At 43.4% G+C, this 15,548-nt stretch overlaps 1 protein-coding gene across 1 annotated transcript in view; it reads left to right on the top strand.

Moving 5' to 3' along the window:
* Window positions 1-15,548, top strand: part of LOC124623008 — a 53,102-nt gene that overhangs the window by 12,040 nt on the left and 25,514 nt on the right. The gene's annotated exons all lie outside the window — the stretch shown is intronic.

Below are 15,548 nucleotides of genomic sequence, written 5' to 3'. Positions count from 1 at the left end.
AGACCAAGCAACATGTTTCCAGTCATCAACAGTTAAATGTCGGTGTAGAAGGGTCCAGGCGAGGTGTAAAACTTTGAGTAGTGCAGTCATCAAGGGTGCGCGAGTGGACCGTTGGCTCCGAAAGCCCATATCTGTGTTGTGTCGTTGAATGGTTCATATGCTGACACTTGTTGATGGTCCAGCATTGAAATCTGCAGCAACATGCGGAAGGGTTGCACTTCTGTCACGCTGAACGATTGTCTTCAGTTGTCGTTGTTCCCGTTCTTGCAGGATCTTTTTCCGGCTACAGTGGTGTCGGAGATTTGATGTTTTACGGGGTTCCTGATATTGACGGTACACTCACGCAATGTTAGTACGGGAAAATACCCACTATGTCCAATCGCTGGTGCTCCGGCTTCAACACCACGTTCTACCTAACGTACATCTTGATAACCTGCCATTGCAGCAGCAGTAACCGATCTATTGCGCTAGCACTTGTCTTAAATAGGAGGTGCCCACCGCCGTGCCATATTTTGCCTGCTTACGTATCTCTATATTTGAATACGCATGCCTATACCAGTTTCTTTGGTGCTTCAGTGTGGCATCACTTAGTGGTCCGTTTGTGTCCCTGCCTGCAAGCCTGCCTGCCTCTCTGTCTGTCCCACTGTTAAGACCCTTTTTCTCAGAAACAGGTAAAATTATCAGGTTAAAACTTTTGTCACATACAAAGGTCTTCTGCCGGTTGGTGGTGTGAATACTTAAAGCTTCTAAGTCAAAGCCATCAAAAGAAACGGTAATTTATGTCACAACTGTCGATAATCGCAAAGTCACTCATCAACATAGGGTACATTACGTTGAGCTGAAATCGTCAAATTTGACTAGGAGAAAGTTTCCATAATATAAGTGAAGGAAAAAACTCGAAAATTCTAATTTATAATCACACCACATAATAATATATTTTTTACTATTTGTTGTCCTTCTCTCCATCTGTCCATACCCATTCTGTCGCGACCGAATAAACGTATCATATTGAAATTTATGTCAGTGATCAAGCTCCACACTCCCTTGCCGGTGTATAAATTTTAACTGCTAACTCTATGTCGTCAATAGATATGCCTATTTATGTCACATACGTGGAAATTCGCAAACTCAAACATGAAAACCTACTGGGCACTTGTCTTTTGCGTAGAATAATAATATTTGCTTAGAAGAAAGGTTCAGAATGAAAGTAAAGGAAAAAAAAGATAGAAATTTGTGAATTTTTAGTTGTATTTTTCTGTCACACATCTCTTTGTTCGCCTGTACCACCACCAGTTTATTTCAGGAACGAGTGTAGTTATCAAGTTGAAATTTATGCCAAAGATTAAGGTTTACAGCCTCTTTGATAGGCAAAAAATGTAAGTTTCCATGTCATTTCAATCAAAAGATACTGCTATTATGTCACAATTTTTGATACAAATTCACCCATCAAAACCTAGAAGTTACTTCCCGTAAACATATAGCCATAAATTACCCTCTGTGTCTATTTACAACGCCGGCCGGAGTGGTCGAGCGGTTCTAGGCGCTACAGTCTGGAACCGCGCGACCACTACGGTCGCAGGTTCGAACCCTGTCTTGGGCATGGATGTGTGTGGTGTCCTTAGGTTCGTTAGGTTTAAGTAGTTCTAAGTTCTAGGGGACTGATGACCTCAGAAGTTAAGTCCCATAGTTCTCAGAGCCATTTTTCTATTTATAACCTTCTTTCTCAGGAACGGGTAGACTACTAAGCTGTAATTTATGACACGTATGAATATCTACGGTCACCTAGAGGTGTAAGAAATTTGAGCTTCAAAGTCAGTTCAGTCAATAGATACGGATATGTATGTTGCATACTTTGACAGTCACTCGCTCACTCATCAAAATCTGCAGACGAACTACCTATATACACGTCGGGCCTGATGATCAGGGGTAGAATGTTTATGGATACAGTGCGATCGAATCTAGATTGGACAATCGATTTTCAGTCTTCGTTTTAACCTAGCCTTCACCTGCCAATTACGTGCGGAGTCACCAGTGGTTCGGATTCCACGTTAAATTTTAGGTTCCATCTCCCCAGTTGAGTAATTGGGGCAGGTTAGGGACACAAAAGTCGCCGAAATGGAGTCCAGTAGAAAGACTTCCATCGGGCTACACGGAATTTTTAGTATCACCTACACACACAGTTAAATTTTTACGGAACCCTCGGAGCATTCGATCACGGTTCTTCTTCTTTTTTTTAAAAAAAATAAAAACAAAAGATTGATATACAGCCAAACAGAACAATGTAACCTTATAAATGTTTATAATTAGTAGCGTATTAGTAGCGTAATGGGTATTCTAGTTCATGTTGACCTTTGAATTGCGCTTGCCTACTCGCAGGGGCAGGGACAGTGTAGTAATTGATGACATCATCCCTCTCCATGTCCATGGCTTGTCTCCGACCAATTAAAATGTTTAAATGTGTGTGATTTACTAAGGGACCAAACCGCTGAGGTCATCGGTCCCTAGACTTACATGCTACTTTAACTTAAACTAACTTATGCTAAGAACAACACACACACCCATGCCTGAGGGAGGCCTCGAACCTCCGGCAGGTGGGGCCGCGCAATCAGTGACATGGCGCCTCTAACCGAGCGGCCACTCCGCGCGGCTCCAGCCAATCGCAACGTAATACAGAAACAGCTAATCAAAAAGTTCATGATGGTGGGAACAGCTCTATTGGGCTAGTGGGAAAGTTAAAAACCATCTCGCTTCCAACTATATGCAAATAGCAAAGTATTAAAGATGAAACAGCCAACAGTGGGAAATTTGAAAGCCCTCCCCGCCTTTCCAGTCAATCACAGTGAACTACTGTAAACTAAACAGACAAGACTGAGGAACTTGCTCAAATGAGCTTTATACACACTCCATGCCCCCTTTTCTTCCCAACCAGTCAGAGTGTAGTGGCAAAATATAGTGTGAAAAGGACACGAAGGTGCTTTATTTCTGTGATATTTACATAAAATTGGACTGCATACAATGCCCAATGTACCACCTCCCGCACCTCTCCTCCTAACACAGCCCAGTATTTTGGCCGCCATCAAAACCAAATAGCCAAATACAGTATAGTCCTGTGTTGGCTATGCTCGAATGTATCCGAAAGACTTAATCACTTACCAAAAAATACGTTACAGACTTAAAGAATTGTCTAACTTGCGAAGAACTACGAAATGTGTCAACCACGACGGCAATTTGAAAAGTTAACGGAATCTCCACCAGTTGCCAACGCTAGCGCAACAAAGTTCCCACGTAACAATAGGTCATCTTTTAAGAGTACGCACTTGACGCATCAGTGCTGTGGTTACAAATCTGTGGTGCGCAAGTCTTTCTTTTGTTGTTGCCCTGTAGTGGTTTGTAAAGAAGAAAAAAAATCGAGATTCGAGCAGTGAATAAGAACTTCGAAAAGAAAGGTAGAAAAGCGAACGAAAGTCATGTCAATTTTCATGTTCAGTTACTGACAAGTGGACAAACGAGTTTAAATTATGTCGTGGGAACTTAGATAATGATATGTCAAGATATATCAAGGATCGCTGAATAAAAGTATTAGAAGTTACTGAAGTTGTGGGGATGTTATCTCAAAGGGAGTACAACTTTTTAACAGTGGAATGTAAAGTGAGAAAATTATCTGCTAGATGGATGCTACGACTCTTAACGCAGGATCAGAAACGAAATTTCAGAACAACGTTTGACCCGTTTACAGAGCAACAAAGTAGATATTTTTCGCCGGTTCCTGACCACAAATGGAACTTGGGCCTACTATTATACTCCAAAAGTAAAACAAGGCGGTGCAGTGCCAACATATCGATTCACACCACCAAAGGAAGGAAACGTGATACAATCTGCCGAGAAGGTTTCAGCATCGGTTTCCTGGGACGCCAAAGTTATGCTGGTGATAGATTGTCTTCCCACTGGACAACAAATTACAAGACAATACTACACTAACCTCCTGGATCAATTACACATAAAGAGACGCGGAAAAAAGACAGTTTTGGCAAGGAAGAAAGTCGTGTTTCATCAGTTGAATGTGCACTCACACGTAAGTGTCGTTGCCACGGCAAAAATGCATTAACTAAGATACGAATTGTTGTCACACGTCCCTTATTCGCCTCAACTGGCTTCGTCGGACTGCCATCTCTTCCCTCAGCTGAAATTTAGGTCTTTGGGCAGAGATTCTCTTCAAACGAGGAACTAACAGTCGAAGTTTATGGGTATTTTGCTCTACAGGGAGAATCTGATTTTCGAGATGGAATCAAGGGGTTGGGTCATTACAATACCAAGTGCATCAGTGTATAGGAAGACTAAACTGAAAAACAAAGATGATTTCGCTAAGATAACTCGTTTGTTTCTATTTCATTATGAGAACATTTCAGCTCATCTTCGTAAGGTTTAAGTACTGACTTCAAAATATCAATTATGAGCCACATCGGTAAATTTCGTAGAATCTGTCATTTGCTACGGCATATTGTAATGGGTCTATAAAGTAGCCATAAAGAGATCAAAATCTCCATTTCCTTATCCATTGTAACTAACGATTTAATAATATTAATTTGTCAAAGATACATTACCTACAAATACTAAACCGCAAAATTTCAGGAAGCGAAATAATGTCAACTGCTGATTTATGTTACCGTTGCTGTCACTAATATGTGTATACACTGGTAAGTACATTAAAATTTCGAGATATGAATCACACATGGTGTAAGACACGTAAGAGTCTTATTAATTGTTTTCCGCATATATGGCGGTTGTGATATGTCTCAGTATGCTAAAATATTTGCAAAATATATTGTAAATGCAAAAAAGTACAATTTTTCCTTCCTGCATCGCAATTTTAATTTTGTGCAAAGCGTTGCACCACGGTGTAAGGCTCAAATTAGTTATTTTACCTCATCCATGATGTTGTCAAATTTCACACTATTCTCAGATGTCCTCAAAAATGCGTGAGCAGCGTAAAAAACAGTAATATTACATTACAACAGTGTCTAAAACATAACGTTTTTTAAATATTATGATGTCTGCTCCCATCACTGAACTTTATCATCATCACCAGTTTATTTTAGAGTGAAGATAATCTATCACTAGAAAAAGTGCAATCGATGTCAGTTGTTGCAAATGACTGAACACCTGCTGCAGTGGGAGCTATGGCCCTCTAAAAAACTCTAATGAGCTGCACCAACATCTAATATAATGCCATCACACACTACACGATTTTAGGAAGGAAGAATGTATGTTAATCTCTTCGGTTTCAGGAAGAAGGAGGATGTTTCATTATGACATACCACATAAACTGCAGAATAAAGTGCTTTGTTTATACACACTAACAGAATGACCAAATATGGTCACAGAGGTTGACATCACCAAAGCCAATGACAGAGTGAATATCTTGAAATCAAAAAGCTCTGATAAATAATTTACCATAAACTCTGTTATATGTAAGACTTCACAAACTTTGAAATCAGTATTATGCTTAAAATTAAACATTCCTGCACCTCAACTGTCTGTAGTACAAACTAAAATGCACACAGTTTGCCTTTTGGCAATAATGTTAAAAAAAAAAGTTTAAGCACCACTCACTCACTCGAAAACTTCGATAGGCAAAACACACTTGCAAGCTCAATGGACTTCCAAACTAAATATTTCCGCCTCTAAATTGTTTGCGTAACTTACTAAAATACACACCCCATGAATGATTATCGTAATGAGCAAGACATGTTCGAGAATTTGAGCAAAGTAAACTGCGTTATTTGTAAGATTCCTCATAATCTGGAAGCAAAACTGGCCTGCAAATTAAATGTTTCGATTTCTCAGTTACCTGTATTAAGCATTAGAGTACAAATAGTTTACTTACTGAAACTAGTTAAATAAATTGTGGTTTAGTAGACTACAGTAGTTCGATCTAAGCACCACACATTAAATCTAGATAAACAGGTACGTACGAATTAAGTATATACGAGCGGTATTGGAGATATAATTTACAGCTTCAAATGCTGTAGCTTTACTCTCACGTTTAAAACTCGCCGAAACTTGTGACATCCCTTGCATGCAAATAAATATTTCCACATCTAAATATTCGATATAAGTCAGTAAAACAACTCAACATTAAATTTATCTTGAACACTATTACTGTTGTAACGTACAGCCGAGCCTGAGACAGGTAAACTCTGACAACATTTTGTGGTAAGAGTTGCATGTTTCCTTCATCATCTTAATCAGCCCAGATAAGACTTCATGTTCTCTACTGAAACATATGAATCTGTCACTTTGTTTCCAGAAACTTCAGGTTAAAATCGATGCTTCACGAAGCTTCTCTTCAGTGGCTATTATTTCGTTATCATGTGAATTATTGTCTACCGCTTTCAGACCCAGCAAGAGAACAAACTGCTCCACCAGTTGTGCTTCCAGTTATGAACAGCGTAACAATTACCCTCTTCTTGCTCGCTGTATTCATCCTCTCCTTTTTCTCTTCCTTCTGTTTTTATAAAAAATGTACTTTTAAGGTCTTCGTCTACTTCTTTCGGAAGAGTTGGCCCCATCGCCGAGAAACATATCTAATGAGAACTTGAAGTGTGTGCTTCTTGAACTATATCTTCATCCCTGCCAAAATCTGGTAAGAATGTTTGTATCCAACTTGAGACAGAGCTGGATTAGCGTCGGAAATTGAGGATAATGTCTCATTAAGTAGTGGTAAGAGACTAAATAAATATTATTATTTTCATTTCTACGCACTGAGTCTAATGAGAAGCTAAAAAGGTCTGTGGTTCTTTGAACTTCATGCAAGTCCAGGTGTTTTATTACGGTGTGCATATTTCCTTCCTAAGCTCAATTCCAGTTGATTTCCATACCTTAATGTGATGTGCAGTGTACTAAAAGATATTTTCAAAAACTTCTGTGGCCTTTCCAAGCAATAAACTTTCAATACAAGCCTGTTTTGTCATTTTCCAGACCTTTTACATTTCATTATCTTCCCAACTGAAACGCAAAAAATCCGTACCGTTGGGTCAGTGATGTTTAGAGATCAATGATGGTTTGATGCTAATGATTATAATCGTTGTGCTGATAATTATCTGTACTCAATGCTCGTCAGTTATCAGAGATGGTCAGTGAACATTGTTAGTCGGAGGACATTAATGATCACTTTGCAATGATGGTCAATGAACAATGGTTGTCTTGTGAACAACGATGGTCAGTGGTCAGTAATTGGTAGTGATCAGTAATGGTAAGTGGGCAATATTGATCAGTGGGCAGTAATGGTTACTGACTGGTGATGCTTAATGAACAGTAAAGGACAGAGGGCAATAGTGATCAGTTGACTGTGACAATGAGTGGAGAGTGGTGTGTTTAAAAACATTGATAAACAACTGTGAGTTACAAAATAGGTGTGACTGTCATCATGTGTAATCATGTGACAGTTAATTGTGATCAGTAGTAACACACTTACTATCTCGATGTCCAAGCAATAACTGACATGTCATCTTAAGTAGAGAACACCACTGCGGTCATAATCACAGGAGACAGGGTGAGCAACAGCATTTTACAAACACACTAGTAGTACAGGTCTAATATAAGTGATTCTTTTATTTCCTAAACTGAATATTTTGCAAAGTTTCATTTACACATGTGACTGATGCGTAAATAGAACAGTAAACACACCAAGTTTTCATTGAACCCAACAATGGCGTTATGAGTGCAGTGCCTTGAGGAAATGACGATAAAGAAAGGAAACAATTTTTGTATGTAGGAATATGTAAGCTGTATATCTGTGATAATTGTGGAGCGTGCGTTCAGAAGGGACTGTGGAAAGTAACAATCATGTAAACAGAGAGTTGTGCTTTGGTATCGGCAGTTTACGTACACTAGTTGTCTCTGAAAAAACAGAAAAGCACCTGTCAACCTGGCGTACCACACCCAGACTGGTGAGGGTGAGAGAATGTTTTGTGCGCAATGCCAAAAAAAACAAACTATCCAACTAAGCCACATAAGTGTAGTAGTGCAGCAAATTCTGGTTCCGATGATTTCATCTTTCCACAACATGACGCACCACCTCATTCGAGAGCTTATGTTCTTCGCTACCTGAAAGACAAACTTCCGCGTTGGTGGAGTCGGCCAGTTGATGAGGATGATGTGGCTCTGTTAACTTGCCCCCAACCCCTCCAGGTCGCCTGATCTAACACCTTCTGACTTCTTTCTTTGGCGATACATTAAAAACCGTCTTTATATATCACGACAGTAAAGGACACTGGAACAGCTCAGAGGAAACATCAACGCTGTTGTGACGACCACTGACAGGATTTAGCTACATAGGGTATGAATTGAACCTGACTACCACTTGCATGTATCACATGTAACCAGAGAGGCTCTCTAGAACATTTGCAGATTGAAAATGCTAAAATGGGGAGTTTAAGAGTACTGTTCTTGTAACAGTCATATTAATACACGGAATGCTTTAGAAACTACTGAGTCAATTCTAGTGGAACAGCACATCTTCCTTTCTTGAAGTAATAAAACAAGGGTGCAGTCATTGTGTCTCTGGAATTCTATAGTTTTTCTTGCACTAACACAAATTAATATTGAAGATTTTCTTCGCTTCACTACGATCAGTTTTTAATTCAGCACGCCAAGCGGAATGGCCATGCGATTAGAGGCGCCATTTCACTGACTGCGCGGCTCCTCCCACTGGAGGTTCGAGTCTTCCCTATGGGCATGAGTGAGTGTGTTGTTCTTAGCGTAAGTTAGTTTAAGTAGTGTGTAAGTCTAGGGACCGATGACCTCAGCAGTTTGGTCCCGTAGGAATTCACATACAGTTGAACATTCAATTCAGCATTTCTCCAGTAAGAGCTTGATCACGTGCAGATAAGCTTCCGATATCAGGTTTCTCGGAAATGAAGAGAAAAAGAGACAGCCCCATGCTTGAACATTAGTGGATAAGAAATTCCAGGAAATCCCCTTCCCATTATCTTACCTATCTCAGAGAATGGGACAAATTTACTGATCGAAGACAGTTGAGGCCTTTAAAAAGAATGTATTTAGAAAAGTAGGAAGTGCAGACGAAGAAGAGGATGATAACTATGAGGTAAATGATGATGATTATGATGAAGAAGAGAGATACCAACAAATCACCAGCTGGTATCAACCCAAACAAATTGAGGGAGCACTTAGTTTTCTGGCTGGTTAAGAAAGGATAGGCAGTAATTCATATGACAAGAATGTAATACATACCGATGTGTTTGTTCCTTTGGACACCTCCGAAAGAACAGACACCTTACATACATACACGTATTTAAGGGTTTTCAATGACATTAGCACATTTGGTAACATAAATGAGTAAATGGAAACACGAAAATTTGTGCCAGCCCGGGACTCGAATCCGGTTCTACCGCTCAGCGCCAACAGTCGCGTTAACCACCCTGGCCAGCCGAGCACGCTCCCCAGCTGACTCACATTTCCAGTCTATCACACACTAACAGCGTAGCCTCACCTCCTCATATACCATTCGCACGCCTTTTCAGATTATTGCAATAGCTAGTGTTTGGTGTGCATCTGTACTGGAATAACGAATCTTTGAAAAACAAGGCAAAATAATGAATCATGAATAAGATGTTTGTGATAATCGATAGTCGATGTACATAATTACGTTAATGCGAGCATGGAACACTTACGAATATACGATGGCAGCGAATCGTAAAAATTCGCCCTAAATTTAACAAAAATTTCGGGAAAATCACGAGCGGTTCTGAAGTTAGTAACGGGACAAAGTGGTAGCCGTGAGAGAAAAGCACGGGAACAATGCATTTGCAAAAATCCCAAATTTTCGAGGATTATTGAGACTAGAGTACAAGAACAAGAAAAAGAAATATATGGACACCGTTTCTAGTCGACGACGTTAAACCACGTCGCTGTTTAAAACACGCATCAGCCACATCATCATACAGGGTGTTTCAAAAATGACCGGTATATTTGAAACGGCAATAAAAACTAAACGAGCAGCGATAGAAATACACCGTTTGTTGCAATATGCTCGGGTCAACAGTACATTTTCAGGCGGACAAACTTTCGAAATTACAGTAGTTACAATTTTCAACAACAGATGGCGTTGCAAGTGATGTGAAAGATATAGAAGACAACGCAGTCTGTGGGTGCGCCATTCTGTACGTCGTCTTTCTGCTGTAAGCGTGTGCTGTTCACAACGTGCAAGTGTGCTGTAGCCAACATGGTTTATTCCTTAGAGCAGAGGATTTTTCTGGTGTTGGAATTCCACCGCCTTTGTCTTGTTGCAACAAGACGAAGTTTTCAACGGAGGTTTAATGTAACCAAAGGACCGAAAAGCGATACAATAAAGGATCTGTTTGAAAAATTTCAACGGACTTGGAACGTGACGGATGAACGTGCTGGAAAGGTAGGGCGACCGCGTACGGCAACAGCAGAGGGCAACGCGCAGCTAGTGCAGCACGATATCCAACAGCGGCCTCGGGTTTCCGTTCGCCGTGTTGCAGCTGCGGTCCAAATGACGCCAACGTCCACGTATCGTCTCATGCGCCAGAGTTTACACCTCTATCGATACAAAATTCAAACGCGGCAACCCCTCAGCGCCGCTACCATTGCTGCACGAGAGACTTTCGCTAACGATATAGTGCACAGGATTGATGACGGCGATATGCATGTGGGCAGCGTTTGGTTTACTGATGAAGCTTATTTTTACCTGGATGGCTTCGTCAATAAACAGAACTGGCGCATATGGGGAACCGAAAAGCCCCATGTTGCAGTCCCATCGTCCCTGCATCCTCAAAAATTACTGGTCTGGGCCGCCATTTCTTCCAAAGGAATCATTGGCCCATTTTTCAGATCCAAAACGATTACTGCATCACGCTATCTGGACATTCTTCGTGAATTTGTGGCGGTACAAACTGCCTTAGACGACACTGCGAACACCTCGTGGTTTATGCAAGATGGTGCCCGGCCACATCGCACGGCCGACGTCTTTAATTTCCTGAATGAATATTTCGATGATCGTGTGATTGCTTTGGGCTATCCGAAACATACAGGAGGCGTCGTAGATTGGCCTCCCTATTCGCCAGACATGAACCCCTGTGACTTCTTTCTGTGGGGACACTTGAAAGACCAGGTGTACCGCCAGAATCCAGAAACAATTGAACAGCTGAAGCAGTACATCTCATCTGCATGTGAAGCCATTCCGCCAGACACGTTGTCAAAGGTTTCGGGTAATTTCATTCAGAGACTACGCCATATTATTGCTACGCATGGTGGTTATGTGGAAAATATCGTACTATAGAGTTTCCCAGACCGCAGCGCCATCTGTTGTTGAAAATTGTAACTACTGTAATTTCGAAAGTTTGTCTGCCTGAAAATGTACTGTTGTCCTAAGCATATTGCAACAAACGATGAATTTCTATCGCTGCTCGTTTAGTTTTTATTGCCGTTTCAAATATACCGGTCATTTTTGAAACACCCTGTAGGTTGTGACGCATGGCACACTGACTAGAATATAAGGTATTATACCATGAACACCTTTACCACACACTACCAAACAGATCCTCTCTAAGTTCCATGGCTGCCGGATATGCTAATCAAAACAAGAGATTTAAGTGAGCATTTTTTGGTTTTTCAATATAGGGAAATGTTTTTCCTACGGAGGAAGAAAGGTGTGAGTCACTGTAACAATTAGTTGTGTCTAACGTTACCGGAAGTTCTGAGGTGATGAACACAATGCAGCATGTCGTGCGGATCAACACGTGCAGGTCACTGCCATCACTTGGGCTACTGACATGAATTACTGAGATGAAGGGCAGACGCTGCAGTGAAATGACTGGCGAAAGAATGGTGAAGAAATGGATTAGCACAAAAGTGTGGCAAAGAAATTGAGTTCAGGTCGTTACAGAAGGATTACATCACGGCATCGATGTAGAATAGTTCTGCTGGCGTTCACGAACAGGCGGATGACAACGGCTGAAATACGGTTGGAGATTGCAGGCTGAATATCTATCACAGTTAACCGCCGTGAGCAGATTATTAGGGGCTGGATTGAGATCTCATGTTCGCATGCGTCGTTTACCACTGACACCGAACCACACGACAACAGAAACTAGAATGGCGTAGAGCCAATGACAAGTAGAACACTCAACGGAACTCTGTATTTTTCAGTACGAGATTCATTCCTGTTTGTGGCACTCAAATCGAAGTCAGCATAACCTTAGACGACCTGTTCTAGGATCATAGTAAGCTGTGACGCTCGTAATCCCTAAATCTTCCACTTCTGGACCCTGGTTATATGACTGATTTGGAGGTTGTTCCAGGGATCCTCTATGCTCTACATTATGGACAAGGGTAACAGATGGAATACTTTTGCACGAGAATGCAATATCCCACACTCAGTTCACCCCACAAGCACCATGAGGACTGTACAAATTCGTGACTGACGTGCCTATGATGTGTCGGCAGCTGGGCCAACCCCTTGTAGATCGAGATGGCTGAAAATGCACGCTAGACTAACGCAGACGGGCGTGAAGTACTGGAACAGGCTACGTAATTAATGCTATGAAGAAAAGTACGTAGCTGGATTAATACTTATCTTTAATCAATCATTGAGGTACATCGCTCTTGACTATACACAGGAGACTTTAATTACAATCACTGTAAGGCTAATGGCGCCTTGCTAGTTCGTAGCCATTAACTTAGCTGAAGGCTATTCTGTCTCTCGGCTAATGAGAGAGAAAGGCTTCGTACATCTAGTCGCTAGCTAGGTCGTCCGTACAACTGGGGCGAGTGCTTGTTCGTATCACGAGACCTGCCTTGTCGTGGCGCTAGGTCTGCGATCACACAGTGGCGACACGCGGGTCCGACATGTACTAAATGGACCGCGGCCGATTTAATCTACCACCTAGCAAGTGTGGTGTCTGGCGGTGACACCACATTCCTCCCCCGCCAATCGGCGAACGGTCGTGAGATAAGGCTTCCGTCCGCCGTGGGGAGGACCCCATGTTGACGTATGCGATGAGGTGGGGAGCCTAACAACAGGCGAGGCTGTGCCACCCGCACGCGGCCATTCGGTCCGAGGGGAACTAGGAAACGCCTGAAAACCTAGTCCAGGGTGCACGTCAACATGCGGTGTATGCGCCCGTAAAGAAACAGGAGGGGCCGAAGGGTCGACCTCCATTGCGTCGGGGTAGCCGACGCGCGATGACATCATGTGGTCCGGAGCGGGCGGGAGTTGCATGGCGGAGGACAGCTGGTCACGGGAAGCGATCGGCGGCGCGTGATCCTGGGAGGCGCTTGGCGGCTGCAGCGAAGCGTCGAATGCGGGCGGCGGCGGCGGCGGCGGCGGCGCGTCGCCATGGGGCAAAATGGAAGGCATCGTCGGTAACACCTGGGGATGAGGCGAGCGAGTAGATGGGTCCCCAGGGCGCTGACCGGACGGCACCGTCGCTGAAAGCAGACGGGGAGCGGCAGAACCCGCGCGACGACAGAGGCGCAGCTGATTGAGATGCCGACGCACCTCACCAGAGGCCCTCAAAACCAAATACATCGCGCGGCCGAGGCAGCGAAGAATGCGCCCTGCGAGCCAACGCCGTGAACCTCGATAGTTGCGATAAAATACAACGTCGCCTGGAGCAAAAGCAGGAGTCTGCCGCTGCAAAGGAACCTGATGCGGAGGATGCAGCAAAGACATCAAGGTGCGATGAGGACGACCATGGAGCAACTCAGCCGGCGAGCGACCATCTCGGGGCTGAGAGCGATACGAAGACAAAAAGAGCAACAACGCGTCCTCCCGAGAATGCGACTCTTTCAATTTCAACATCTGTGACTTGAAAGTCCGGACCAATCGTTCAGCGGCACCGTTTGACTGAGGCGAAAACGGCGCGGACGTCAGATGTTGAATACCATTGGCCTGGCAGAATGACTGAAATTCTGCGGACATGAATTGTGGGCCATTGTCGGAAACAATAGTCTGCGGAAGACCTTCAATGCAAAAGATAGCAGTCAACGCTTGGATGGTGGCGGAGGACGTCGTGGAAGACATCCGGACAACAAAAGGAAAATTACTGAAGGCGTCGACCAGAACCAACCATCGAGCATTCCAGAATGGACCAGCAAAATCAATGTGCAAGCGTGGCCAAGGGGAAGTGGCTTTTGGCCATGCAAAGACTTTCCGCGGCGGTGCGGATTGTTGTTCGGCACACGCCACGCAAGAAGAACACATATTCGTAATCGCAGCATCGATTCCGAACCAAGTACAGTGCTGACGAGCTAATTGTTTCGTTCGCACTATACCCCAATGTCCTTGGTGAAGAAGCCGTAAAACAGAGGACTGTAACGAACGTGGGACCACGACTCTGGACTGATCATTATCAGAACGCAACAACAAAACACCACGTCGAACAAAAAGTCTCTCCTTGTGAGCAAAAAATCTGCGAACCAACAGATCCTCGATCCGAGACTTTGACAAAGGCCATTGCGTAGCAACAAAACGTAAAACAGTAGCAAGGACAGGGTCAGCAGCTGTGGCTGTAGCTACACGACGAAAATCAATCGGAAACGATTCGACCACTTCATCCGTTTCCGAATCAATGAACAGGCAAGCAAGTTCGGAAGAATCGAATGCTTTATCCTCAGCAACAGGCAAACGGGACAACGCATCGGCGGTTCCGTGCTTAGCAGTGGACCGATACAAGATATTGTAGCGGTACTGCGAGAGGAAATAGACCAGCGAATGAATTTCTGCGCTGTACACGGAGGGACAGGCTTGTTCGGATGAAAAAGCGATGTCAAAGGTTTGTGGTCTGTGATGATGGTAAAGTGACGACCATACAAGAAATCATGGAACTTAGTAACACCAAACACGAGAGCCAAAGCTTCTTTCTCTATCTGGGAATAATTTCTTTGCGCAGACGAGAGCAATTTGGACGCAAAGGCAATAGGGCGATCATGCGAGCCAACTTTGTGCGCAAGCACAGCACCGATCCCGAAATCCGATGCATCTACCATCAACAAAAGGGGTTTCCGGGGATCGAAAGGCGTGAGGCAAGTATGAGAAAGCAACGCCGATTTCAACTGGCGAAAGGCGCGTTCGCATTCCGTCGTCCAGACGAACGGAACACCTGCACGGCGTACGCGATGAAGCGGAGCTGAAAGAGAAGAGGCATTGCGCACGTTCACTCACACCTTGTGATTCGACATTGTTCAATGTTCTTGCGACCTCATCACGCAATGCGTGGGGAACATTGCGCGCTCTGAAATATTTCGGTTGCGCGTTGACCTTCAGTTCCAAATGTGCTGCATAGTTGTTAGCGCAACCTAAGCCCAGTGCAAAAATGTCTGCAAATTCGTCACATAAGCGAGAAACACTGTCTGAAGGCACAGTCTGATTCGCCCGCATCTCGTGGTCGTGCGGTAGCGTTCTCGCTTCCCACGCCCGGGTTCCCGGGTTCGATTCCCGGCGGGGTCAGGGATTTTCTCTGCCTCGTGATGGCTGGGTGTTGTGTGATGTCCTTAGGTTAGTT

This window comes from Schistocerca americana, chromosome 7 (genome assembly GCF_021461395.2).
Source record: "Schistocerca americana isolate TAMUIC-IGC-003095 chromosome 7, iqSchAmer2.1, whole genome shotgun sequence".
Lineage (NCBI taxonomy): Eukaryota > Metazoa > Arthropoda > Insecta > Orthoptera > Acrididae > Schistocerca > Schistocerca americana.
The sequence above is the reverse complement of the archived record's forward strand: the minus strand, read 5'-3'. Positions and strand labels throughout refer to the sequence as shown.